Below are 12,260 nucleotides of genomic sequence, written 5' to 3'. Positions count from 1 at the left end.
ATATGCATTTAAAATGTACACTAAAACTTCACACACACACAAAAAAAAAAGTATAAATAATGTTTTTGTACTAACGTTCTGAGAACACTAATAAAGACCAGATCATTTTGAACAAATGTTATATTAACGTTACTGAGAATGTTTCAATCATAACCTTGACGGCACACTGAGAATGTTCCCTGTTAGCTGGGACAGCAGTCATTGGTATTTTGACTTCCTGAACACTCTTTATTGGTTCTTTGGCATCGATGGTTCATGAAGAACACCAGGAACTCTCCACCACGATAGTCCCGAGAACTAAGCGTTCCCCAAAGGCCATTTTGGTTTCATTTGCACTGGCAGCAGGTACTCTGAAGTGATGTAGGATGACCAGAGGATGGACGACGCCGTGATCGTTCCTGTAACTAAAATCATTCCCGGTTCCTGCAGTGCAAACACGCCAAAAAACATGAACTAAGAAAACTTTCATCTGGTGCGAAAACCACTATGTTTTCACAATAGAAGAAAAAATGAACCTTTCAGTAAAAACTTCTTAAAAGAACAATTTTTTCTTAGTGTGCAGAACATTTTAATAATCTCAAGAAGCTGTTGTGCAATGGATTTTAAAAGCGACTCACACCAGAGGAACGTTTTCTTTTAGTACGTTTTTTTGGCACCGCAGGACCTGGGAATGATTTTTTGTTATAGAAACACATTTTGGGGGGACTAAATTATCTTCTACTTTAGAGTAGGGTGTAATGGTGCGTTCAAGTCATGTTTATTTACAAATTGAACACACATGAACGCCACCACAAATAGCATTACGTAAACAACCTAGGAGAACGACAGAGGAGAGATGAATTTGTTGGATAAAGTCATTATTTTTGTTTTGTTTTTGTGCACAAACTTGACGCTTCATAACATTAAGGTTGAACCACTGCAGTCACATCGACTATTTTAATGATGTTTTTACTACTTTTTTGGACCTTGAATGTGGTAATTATGTTGCTTTCTATGGTGGATAAAAAAAAAAAACTTGGAAAAACTCAAAAATATCTTAATTTGTGTTCTGAAGATGAACAAAGGTCTTACGTGTGGAATGACATGAGGGTGACTAATCAATGACAGAAATTTCATTTTTGGGTGAACTAACCCTTTAATTTAAGAGAAGTTACTCTTATTTGCCAGCAACCGTGTTTTTACAAAGCCTTATAAACACACAGTTGAGTTTACATATACTTCATGAACATGGAAAACAGCAATAGATGGAGCGATGCCGAAGTCTAGGCTACGGAGTTGTTGAATACTGTGCTTAAATGACTTCTGTCGGTCGGATTCAGAGTTCCTACTGGCGTTGTGAATGCAAGCAGGAAAATGAACCATTTAGTTCTCGGGGGACCGTACAACTACCTGGTGCGAAAGCCCCTCATTTTGAAACTTTTATTTTTAAGAGTAGGCCTAAAGAGTGATGCTGTTTGTTTGAGGCGGGACGACCTGTTTGCCTAACCAATGAATGAAAAGCTGTCTGGAATCAATCATTTCCAAATGAAACACTTGAATCTGCATTTATTTAGAGTCTTTCCCTCCTGCTCCAGGCAGAGCTGGTAAAATCATCCTGAAGACGCAGAGGAACAAAAGGCGAGCAGGTCCAAGTCTACAGCGTCCAAAATCCAGAATGAGCATGACAAAGACGAAGTAGTTTAATCAGCATCCAAGAAGAACGAGAGGAGGAAATTGAAAAAGTGCTGCGCCAAAAGCATCTCCGTCCTCCAGAAAGCGGCAATGACCCGAGAGAGGGTCAGTGATTCACACAAACAAACAAATCTGTCCAAAATCTCCCTTTATGCTTTCATACTGAGAGCAGCCCATTATAGAGCGGCTGGAGGTGAGCGTTATCTACAGCAGCACACATACATATATACTCACACCTCATTAGTCATCGTCGCGAGTGCAATTAATGCAACAGTTGCAGGAGCATCATGTGAGTGATGCAGTGCAGCGTAACACAATAACTCCAGCTCACCTTGAGTGTTTCGGTCCGATAAGAGACACGCGACAGCAGAATGTGTCCGGGCTTGAAGCTCTTATTTACACCTGTGTTTGTCTGGAGGTGTTTGTAACCCGCCAGAATTCCTCCGAGGGGCCGGGCGGGTTTGAGCATGTCAGCCGTGTGAGGTGAATTCATGAGGCGTAGCGCCGCAGGACGCCTGTGATGATGGAGGAACACAACACAACTGTGTAAAACCTGCTATTGTTACCTTAAAAGAGCTGTTTTTACTTTATTAACTCATAAAAAGTTGGTATAAATTAATGTATTTAGGTTACTGAAGTCCTGAACCACACGGTGAAAAAAAGAAAAAAAGAAAACGTATTATTTAAACATAAGTCATTATTTCAAGATATTAAGTTGTAATTTCAACATTATTTCGAGAGATTAAGTCATTAATTTTGATATACCTTGTTATTTCAACATAACTTTTTTCGAGATATTAAGTCAATATTTTGACATCATTATTTAGAGATATTAAGTCAATATTTCAACATCTAATTATTTCGACATTAAATCGTTATTTTGACATTAAATCGTTATTTCGACATCTCGATATTTCGACATAACTCGTTATTTCGAGATATTAAGTTGATATTTCGACATCTTGTTATTTCGACATAAAGATTTATAGGAATAAGGATTTAATGTCAAAATAACGATTTAATGTTGAAATGACGAGATGTCAAAATAACGAGATATTGTTGAAATAACGAGTTATGGTGAAATAACGAGATCGGAATGTCAAAATATCGACTTAATATCTTGAAATAAGTTATGTCGAAATAACGATTTAATGTCGAAATAAGATTATTTCGACATAACTTGTTATTTCAAGATATTAAGTCAATATTTCAACATCTCGTTGTTTTGACATTAAATCATTATTTTGACATTAAATCGTTATTTCGACATCTTGATATTTCGACATAACTCGTTATTTCAATATATTTAGTCAATATTTCGACATATCTCATTATTTCGAGATATTAAGTTGATATTTCGACATCTTGTTATTTTGACATAACGATTTAATGTCGAAATAAGGATTTAATGTCAAAATAACGATTTAATGTTGAAATAAGGATTTAATGTCAAAATAACGATTTAATGTTGAAATGACGAGATGTCGAAATAACGAGATATTGTTAAAATAACGAGTTATGGTGAAATAACGAGATCGGAATGTCAAAATATCGACTTAATATCTTGAAATAAGTTATGTCGAAATAACGATTTAATGTCGAAATAAGATTATTTCGACATAACTTGTTATTTCAAGATATTAAGTCAATATCTCAACATCTCATTATTTCGACATTAAATCATTATTTTGACATTAAATCGTTATTTCGACATCGCGATATTTTGACATAACTCGTTATTTCAAGATATTTAGTCAATATTTCGACATCTCGTTATTTCGACAACGATTTAATGTCGAAATAAGGATTTAATGTCAAAATAACGATTAAATGTTGAAATGACGAGATGTCGAAATAACGAGATATTGTTGAAATAACGAGTTATGGTGAAATAACGAGATCGGAATGTCAAAATATCAACTTAATATCTTGAAATAAGTAATGTCGAAATAACGATTTAATGTCGAAATAAGATTATTTCGACATAACTTGTTATTTCAAGATATTAAGTCAATATTTCAACATCTCGTTATTTCAACATTAAATCATTATTTTGACATTAAATCATTATTTTGACATTAAATCATTATTTCGACATCTCGATATTTCGACATAACTCGTTATTTCGAGATATTAAGTTGATATTTCGACATCTTGTTATTTCGACATAACGATTTAATGTCGAAATAAGGATTTAATGTTGAAATGACGAGATGTCGAAATAACGAGATATTGTTGAAATAACGAGTTATGGTGAAATAACGAGATCGGAATGTCAAAATATCGACTTAATATCTTGAAATAAGTAATGTCGAAATAACGATTTAATGTCGAAATAAGATTATTTCGACATAACTTAATTCAAGATATTAAGACAGTATTTCAACATCTCATTATTTCGACATTAAATCGTTATTTTGACATTAAATCGTTATTTTGACATCTCGTTATTTCAACAATATCTTGTAATTTCGACATGAGTGATTATATATCAAGTTTAATAAAAAAAGCCGCAAAATTCAATGTCTTCACACACACAAAACCACACACACACTGAACAGGATTTCGTAAAAACCATAGTACTACTACAGCCGTTTTAAAGTTTTACATGATATTGTGGAGTCTTTAGATGAAAAGTATTATTGTGCATGTCTTTTTGATTTAACAAAGTCTTTCGACCCAGTGGATCATGATATTTTGTTAGATATACTTAAGTGTTGGATTTTCAGATAATGTAGTTAGGGTCTGTGTTAGTTTACTACTTTAAACGTAAATTGTCTTGATTCCAATATGCAAGGTTTCATTTCTACGCAGACAATAACATTAATTACTGTTCGGACCCTTCTAAGCAGCAATCTTTGGCTTATTTACAATCTGCCTTTGACATAATTCAAGCAAGGTTTTGTGCTTTAAAGCTGGTTTTAAATGTTGAAAAAACAGCATATGTTATTATCAAATTCTAAAAATTCTAAAACTTGTAACATCAGATAACGTTGTCTTTTCAGATTGTCCAATTGGACGAAAAATCACATTTCTATGTACAGAATATGAGTCCTAAAGATTTTTGTCCAGAAGAGAACAAGTGTAAATTAATTTGATGAAATAAAAACTAAGAGCAGAGCGCATCTGGATGTAGATGTTTTTATCCTGATTTTCTGATACAGATGCATCATTTCATCAGAAGATCTGATTAATGCTGAGATCTTGACTGATCATGCCATTTATTCCAGTATAGGCTTAATAATAATCACATTTCATTTCTCCAATCATGACAGAAAACATCTTTGAATTTACAAGTTTAATTATAAATTGTTAAAGATCCTCCAAAGCTTCATCCCTCCTGAAGTGGCTCATGAAAACCATGACCTTCACAATGAACAGACCTCATTTCTTTACAAATCAACGATAATGTGAGAAAATATTTTTAATAAATGAATCATGAATGATAGTGTGCTGAACTTAGAGCAGGTTCAGCATTATAAACATTAGACTTGAAGGATGTTTTTTATACATGTCCTCACCTCATATGTTTAATAAGTGACATTCATGAGCAGAAATATGAAATTATGGCCTTTTAATGATAAAGTATGTGGCTAAAGTATGTTTCTCATTGAGGGTTTTCTTTGGGAGCTCAATTCCGTGTTTCTATTGGGATAATATAATCAAATGCAATCAGGATTTCGTGCTAACTATCATATTTGATGTCTTGTGCTTCACGTGGCTTTACTGTACATAACTATTTTATGTTAAATTACAAACAGTATTACTTTGTTTTATAACAGAACAATGAATCTGTCGATTACAGACAATAGACAATGTCAAATGTGTAGCCTTGTAAGAGGATGTTATTTAAAGGCCAAACATTCAATCGACATGTGAGGACCTGATGTGAGCATATCTTAAGCCTTTTCAATGGCACTATAAAGAAAAGGACTTGACTTTATTTTCAACCATGGATAAATTGTGTTGGACCTAAGGACTATATGATGCCACTAGAAATCAAATATCCTGGGAATAGGAGCCTAATCTCACAATGCTTTTGGGAAACGCACCCGTTTGAAGATGCGCGCATCAGGTGAACCAGGCTGGGCGAACCGAGCACCACTTGTGACGTCATTGCCGTTGAAGATGATGCGTGGTTATTAGACGCATCTGCTCTCCACCGAGGTTAATGGAAAGGATTGGCGTATCATATGCACACAAAATTGGACTTTGAAGTATGTAATGCATGCAGTTGGAAAATGTAGTCATGTTATTTATACGCAGACTGATGAGAACTTATACACCACTCATTTGCACCCATTTGCATTATTTGGCACCAGCCTAGTAATGAAACAAACACCGCAACCATACTATAGTGATATTAATACTAATGTCCTTTAAGGTTATTTTCACTACAAACAATAACTGAAATGCAAGATGTCTGTGCAAGATGTACGTCTAAAAGTCTGTGGTGTGATACAAGAACTGCTTTCAGTTACTCAGATGAACAGTGAAAATTGTCGGGTCGTGTTCTTCCTGATCCAAAATGCTGGGCTGCGCACCGGATTCACTATAATTCTGCTTATTACCCAGTTTGCTGGAGATATCAATCTGGGGAAGAAAGAATCGGATGAAAATAAAGTGAAAAACAAAGAACAATTGTTTTCAGTGCAAGAAATTAAAACCTTGAGATGGACACTGTTGGTTTTTCTGTTTGTATATTAGACTCGTACTGTGTGTTGGGAAAAATGTGACGATCATATGGTCCTGGAATTTTTGTAATGTTGTTTAAAGAGATTTTTTGTTGATTGTCTGATGTGAGCTGGCAACAATGCCTTGCTGTGTGTGGAGGAATTCCTCCGTGGACAGACTATCTGAGCAGCTTTGTAGTCCAAATGCCGGTGCTGAAGCACACAGTCTTTAACCGAAGGATACAAAGGTGAAGATCATTGTGTTTTTTCTAAAAATGGTGTCCTTCCTCGTTCAACAACAAAAAAAAATTGTTAATTCTCAAAAAGACACGTGCTTGTTTGACACGCTGTTTTTTGTTGAGAACGAACAGGCACACCGTTTTTTTTTTTTTTTACAAACAAGCAGTTTTTTGTTGAGAACAAAGAGTTTTATTTTGAGATCAAAAGCTGTTTTTTGAGAATTAAATTTTTGCATTTTTTGTTGCGAACAAACAAGCACACATTTTTTTTTATGAACGAACAAGCACAACGTTTTTTTCTTTGAGCACCTCCCTGGAGGGTGCCGCAACTCCCTGGTCTGATTGCTTGGGCAGACGGTTAGGACAGTTGGCGCCAACACAGCCTTACCCATAAGCCCAAGGACTCAATTTCCATGGAGTCACGGCTCCTGCCAGGGAGATGTCGCACCCACCCCCAGGGGGTGACGCAACTCCCTGTGGACTTTGTTCTTGGGCCGGCGGTTGGGACAGTGGGCGCCCATAACCATCTCAACAACCGGCCCAAGGACTCAGACCACAGGGAGTCGCAGCACCCCCTGGGGGTGGCGGCGAAACCCCAAACGCATCGAACAAACATGCACACCATTTTTTTGTTGAGAACAAACTCGCTGTTTTTTTGCGAACAAATAGGCATGTCGTTTTTTTGTTGAGAACAAGCAAGCATGCAGTATTTTTGCAAACGAACTAGCACGCTGTTTTCTGTTGAGAACAAGTATGCTGTTTTTTGTTGTGAACGTACAAAGTTTTTTTTTTTTTTTAGAACAAATGCACAGGTTTTTTGCGAACAAACAGGCATGCCGTTTTTTGTTGAGAACGAACAAGTACGCTGTGTTTTGCTGCGAATGAACAAACAAGCACGCAGTTTTTTTGCGAACAAATAGGCACCCTGTTTTTTGTTGAGAACAAACATGCACGCCATTTTTTATTGTTGAGAACAAACGTGGCCTTTTTTGCGAACAAATAGGCATGCCGTTTTTTGCTGAGATCAAACAAGTACGCTGTTTATTGCGAACGTACAAAGTTTTTTTTTAAGAACAAATGCACAGTTTTTTGCGAACAAACAGGCACCCCGTTTTTTGTTGAGAACGAACAAGTACGCAGTTTTCTGTGAACGTACAAACGCAGTTTTTTAGAACAAAGGCGCAGTTTTTTTGTGAATGAACAGGAATGCCATTTTGTTGATAATGAACAAGTACGCTGTATTTTGTTGCGGATGAACAAACAAGCACGCTGTTTTTTGTTGAGAACGAACAATCATGCAGTTTTTTGCAAACAAAGTTTTTTTTTGCGAACAAAAATCACACAGTTTTGCGAACGAACTAGCATCCTGTATTTTGAGAACGAACAAATGCAGTTTTTGTGAACAAACAAGCACCTCCCTGGAGGGTGCCGCAACTCCCTGGTCTGATTGCTTGGGCCGACGGTTAGGACAGTTGGCGCCGACGGTTAGGACAGTTGGCGCCGACGGTTAGGACAGTTGGCGCCGACACAGTCTTAACCATAAGCCCAAGGACTCAGTTTCCATGAAGTCACGGCTCCCGTCAGGGAGATGTCGCCCCCACCCCCTGAGGGTGCTGCAACTCCCTGTGGACTTTGTTCTTGGGCCGGCGGTTGGGACAGTGGGCGCCCATAACCATCTCAACAACCGGCCCAAGGACTCAGACCACAGGGAGTCACAGCACCCCCTGGGGGTGGCGGCGAAACCCCAAACGCTTCGAACAAACAAGCACGCCGTTTTTTTGAGGACGAACAAACGCAGTTTGTGAACATACAGTTTTTTTGCGAATGAACAATCACGCAGTTTTTTGCGAACGAACAATCACACCGTTTTTTTTGTGAACGAGCATGCAGTTTAAGAACGAACAGACCATTTTTTGTTGAGAACAGTTTCTATTTTTGCAAACGACAAGCACACGTTTTTTGAGAATGAACAAAAGCAGTTTTTTTCTGTAAAGAACAAGCATGCAGAGGAGAACAAACAGTTTTTCAACGATTTCTCATTTGAGAGCAAAGCTTTTGTCGAGTTTGAGGGCGAACGATTTTAGAATTTAAGGGAATGACTGAGTTTGAGAGCTGGAGAGCGAGCTTGAGTATGAGTCTGAGTACCTTCTCTCGTCTCTCGCCTGACTTTTGGGGGAAGATCATCATGTTCACCTGTAAAAAAAAAAAAGATTTTAATCAAGAAAAAATGAGATTAGATACATAAAAATAAAAATTAAACAAACAGAAAGCAATACAGCAATTAATATTCATACAAGATTTTTAACATGATAAAAATTCTAAAATCTTTTCCTGTAAAATCTTACTAAATTGAGCTTACTTCAAAAAAAAAAAAAAAATCCTACTTGCATTAAAAGCGGGCCTTACAGAACACAGTTCGGTCTTTGCCTAAATAAATAATAACTGTTTGTTGAGCAGCAGATCAGCATATTAGAATGATTTCTGAAGTATCAAGTGACACTGAAGACAGAATGATGATGTTGAAAATTCATGCTGTCCAAACATCCACACTTGCAGTGTTGCACATTTTTAGTGCAAACATGAGTATTTTGTACATCATTTGCAACTGCTTTTCAATCACTTAATTAGAAGCACCACAATTGTAATATTTTGTCCTCCGTTACATAGCGACCGCTTTTGGAAAATGCTGGAATGATAATGTGGTCTGAGAACATCTTAAAATTAAAACAGTTTTCAAACGTGTCCAGATTAATGTAGATAGAGAGTATATAGATAATGTAGAGAGAGTTTCATTACTGTTTTGATGTATGAAATTAACTGCTGGTTTCGTACCTCTGCAAGAACTCCAGCGTTGCTCCTTGGCCTGCTGGGTACGAGATGTTCAGGTAGTTGTAGGACGCGAACTCAGCAGAATCGCTGAAAGTGGCGCTGTGGCTATTAACAATGATTTGGTCCACAGGAATCAAAGTACACTTCCTGTTATTCATATAGACAAGAGGAGAGATCTGTAACTTATGAGAAACAAAACATAAATCCATACATCAATTCCAGCAATTATATGATCTTTAAATGGTGCAAATCTCACCTTTTCACCATGTCTTTAATATCAGAAACTCACAACTTATCTGCAGAGAGAGAGAGAGAGAGAGAGAGAGAGAGAGAGAGAGTGCATGGGACACATTAAATTACAAATCCATGATCTAAAGAAACGGTTGATGAAAATTCAGATTTGCATCACAGAAATAAATTATATTTTAAAGTACATTCAAATAGAAAACCATTATTTTTCTGTATTTTTATCAAATAAATGTAGGCTTGATGAGCATAGGCACTTTTCAAAAATGTTAAAAATACTGGCCCTAATGTTTCCAAACCTGGTGCAGTAATAATAATAATAGTATCATTCCACTAGATCTGAATTAAAATAGGCCATATTGTATGTTTTAATGTATTATGCTACAAACATAACATTGCTTTGATGGACATTAAACACTGCAAAATCAAGCTGTTATATTCATATATTTATTGACCAACATCCTCAATTTGTCTGATGCATGTCTTTAATTTAATTTCATATGTTGGTATTAATTCAGTGTTTATAATGCTAATACTAGATCTTTTAAAGAATTTGAACCCAAACTGACTGGGTTTCTAGAGAGCAAAAAGGTTTTGTGAAAAAAGTGGAAGGCTTAAACACAAAGTGAGTAAAATAAACTGTCAAAAGGATGTGATGATCACTAGTGATAGTATTTTATTCTGTGTTGTCGTCATTATTCAGGTTGGATTTCAGCTGCTGGGCAGGATTTGTGCACCTGCAATGAAGAATTTAAAAGGTGTAACTGTGTTGTTTGTGGGAGAGAAACAAAAATCTACAAGTTTGCAACTCTTAAAACATTTTTCTGTGACTTCAGATTTACCGATACATGTGTGGCTATTCTCTACAACGACAAATTCACTGTCACAGGTGCTCAGGTGTTTTGCACCAAATATACCTTCACATGTGGGTATTTGGACAGGGCATCAAGGAATAAATAACATTAAAATATATTCAAACAAAACAGTTATTTTAAATTGTAATATTTCACAATAATATTGCTTGCTATGTATTTTTAAATCAAATAATTGCAGCCTTGGTGAGAGACTTTTTATATAGGGCGGTAGATCTATCTATCCATCTATCATCTATCTATCTATCTATCTATCTATCTATATATATATACAAGGTGCGATTTGTGAAAAAAACAGAGGGGGGATGTTTGAAAGGTTTTTTTGTTTTGTTTTTTAAATCGCAAATCGCAAAAATATATAAAGCATCAATTAAAAAGTAAAGAAAAAAGGTTGAAAAGAACTGGAGCAACGGAGCGTCAGTGGGAGCGCGCGCGTCTTCAGGTGAACGAGCCTAAAATTATTTTACAGCTCAATTGTAATCAATCCACTTTATTTTCCTTATTTGAAATTAAACTGCATATAGATTATATTTTATTTTTGAATCATGCATTCATTAAATTATAAAAGTAAGGTGAAGATGGAAGTAGGCCTACTTAAAATGTTATAATACAGTAAAACTACAGCGTTTCCAGGATTTTATAAGGATCTCGGACGACAATCAGTTGACAAACACCCCATTCATTAAACTACATGTTATTAAAGTGTATATATAAAATTACCAGGGTACAAAACTACAAGTTTCATGTTTGTTTTCCCCTCGTTTTATTCTCTGTACCCGTTTCTGAAAACTGCATCAGGCCCATCTAATACTTGCATAATTTACATCATTTAGATTCTGGCCTTATTTTTATTTCAGTGTGAATTTTGGGCGAAATTATTTAGATATTACAAGAGTAATAGTGAATATTTTTGAATGCACTTATTTTATCTTATTAAACAAATGTTTGGCACCGACCATTAAAGTTAATATTTGGGTAAAGACCTAACCAGTAAAAGAGCTTTAATAATTGAATTGTTGCTGGCAGTGAAGAAGTTTCTAAAAAATATAAATTCAAACAATTAAAGAAATTAAAGAAAAATTATTTTTGAGCTGATAATACACTGCCTGTGACACTCAAACTAAATTAACGTACAAAAAAAAAAAAAAAAGCTCCATTACAGGTGAAACACAACAAAAGCAGCACCAAACCTCACCAAACAAATGAAGAAGTGCATCATCAGTCTTTCATCTTCTCTCCATCCGCTGTGGCGGGAGCGCGCGGCGCACGCTCGTGATAGTTATAGTCACGGTCACAACCAGTGACACGCGAACAAGCAGAGATTCAACTCGCCAAATAACCGGAGCTCGACTCTACAAGCTTCTGTTCATGCCCCAACTAACACATTGTTATTGAACAGACACTTATTTCACCAGTGTAAAGGAGTTTGGGTTTAAAACAACACACACCCCCTTTACCCTTGACACTTGGTCTCTTCCACCTCCCATGATGCATTGCTGCACAGGTGTCAGATTATAAGAGTTCTGTTCTGAAACTGCTTCGGGTTCTTTGAGTGTGAATCGGTCCAGAGTGAGGTAAAGTGAAGCTGTCCTGTGAAACACACACACACACACACACACACACACACACACACACACACACACACACACACACACACACACACACAAACACACACACACACATATGCACGATAGAGGCCCATCGGCCGATAAATGCTCAGTTTTAATGAT

General features: G+C 36.3%; 1 long non-coding RNA gene across 1 annotated transcript; it reads right to left on the bottom strand.

Moving 5' to 3' along the window:
* Positions 1–4,896: 4,896 nt before the first annotated feature.
* On the bottom strand, positions 4,897–12,086 carry LOC125252987. The gene is made up of 5 exons (XR_007181320.1): positions 11,726–12,086; positions 9,669–9,708; positions 9,416–9,559; positions 8,729–8,776; positions 4,897–6,264 (listed from the first exon to the last, which is right to left on the bottom strand). It is a non-coding gene; the product is annotated as an uncharacterized LOC125252987 (long non-coding RNA).
* Positions 12,087–12,260: the final 174 nt, after the last annotated feature.

This window comes from Megalobrama amblycephala, linkage group LG18, assembly GCF_018812025.1.
Source record: "Megalobrama amblycephala isolate DHTTF-2021 linkage group LG18, ASM1881202v1, whole genome shotgun sequence".
Classification (NCBI taxonomy): Eukaryota; Metazoa; Chordata; class Actinopteri; order Cypriniformes; family Xenocyprididae; genus Megalobrama; species Megalobrama amblycephala.
Note: the sequence above shows the minus strand (reverse complement) of the source record. Positions and strands in the feature narration are given on the sequence as shown.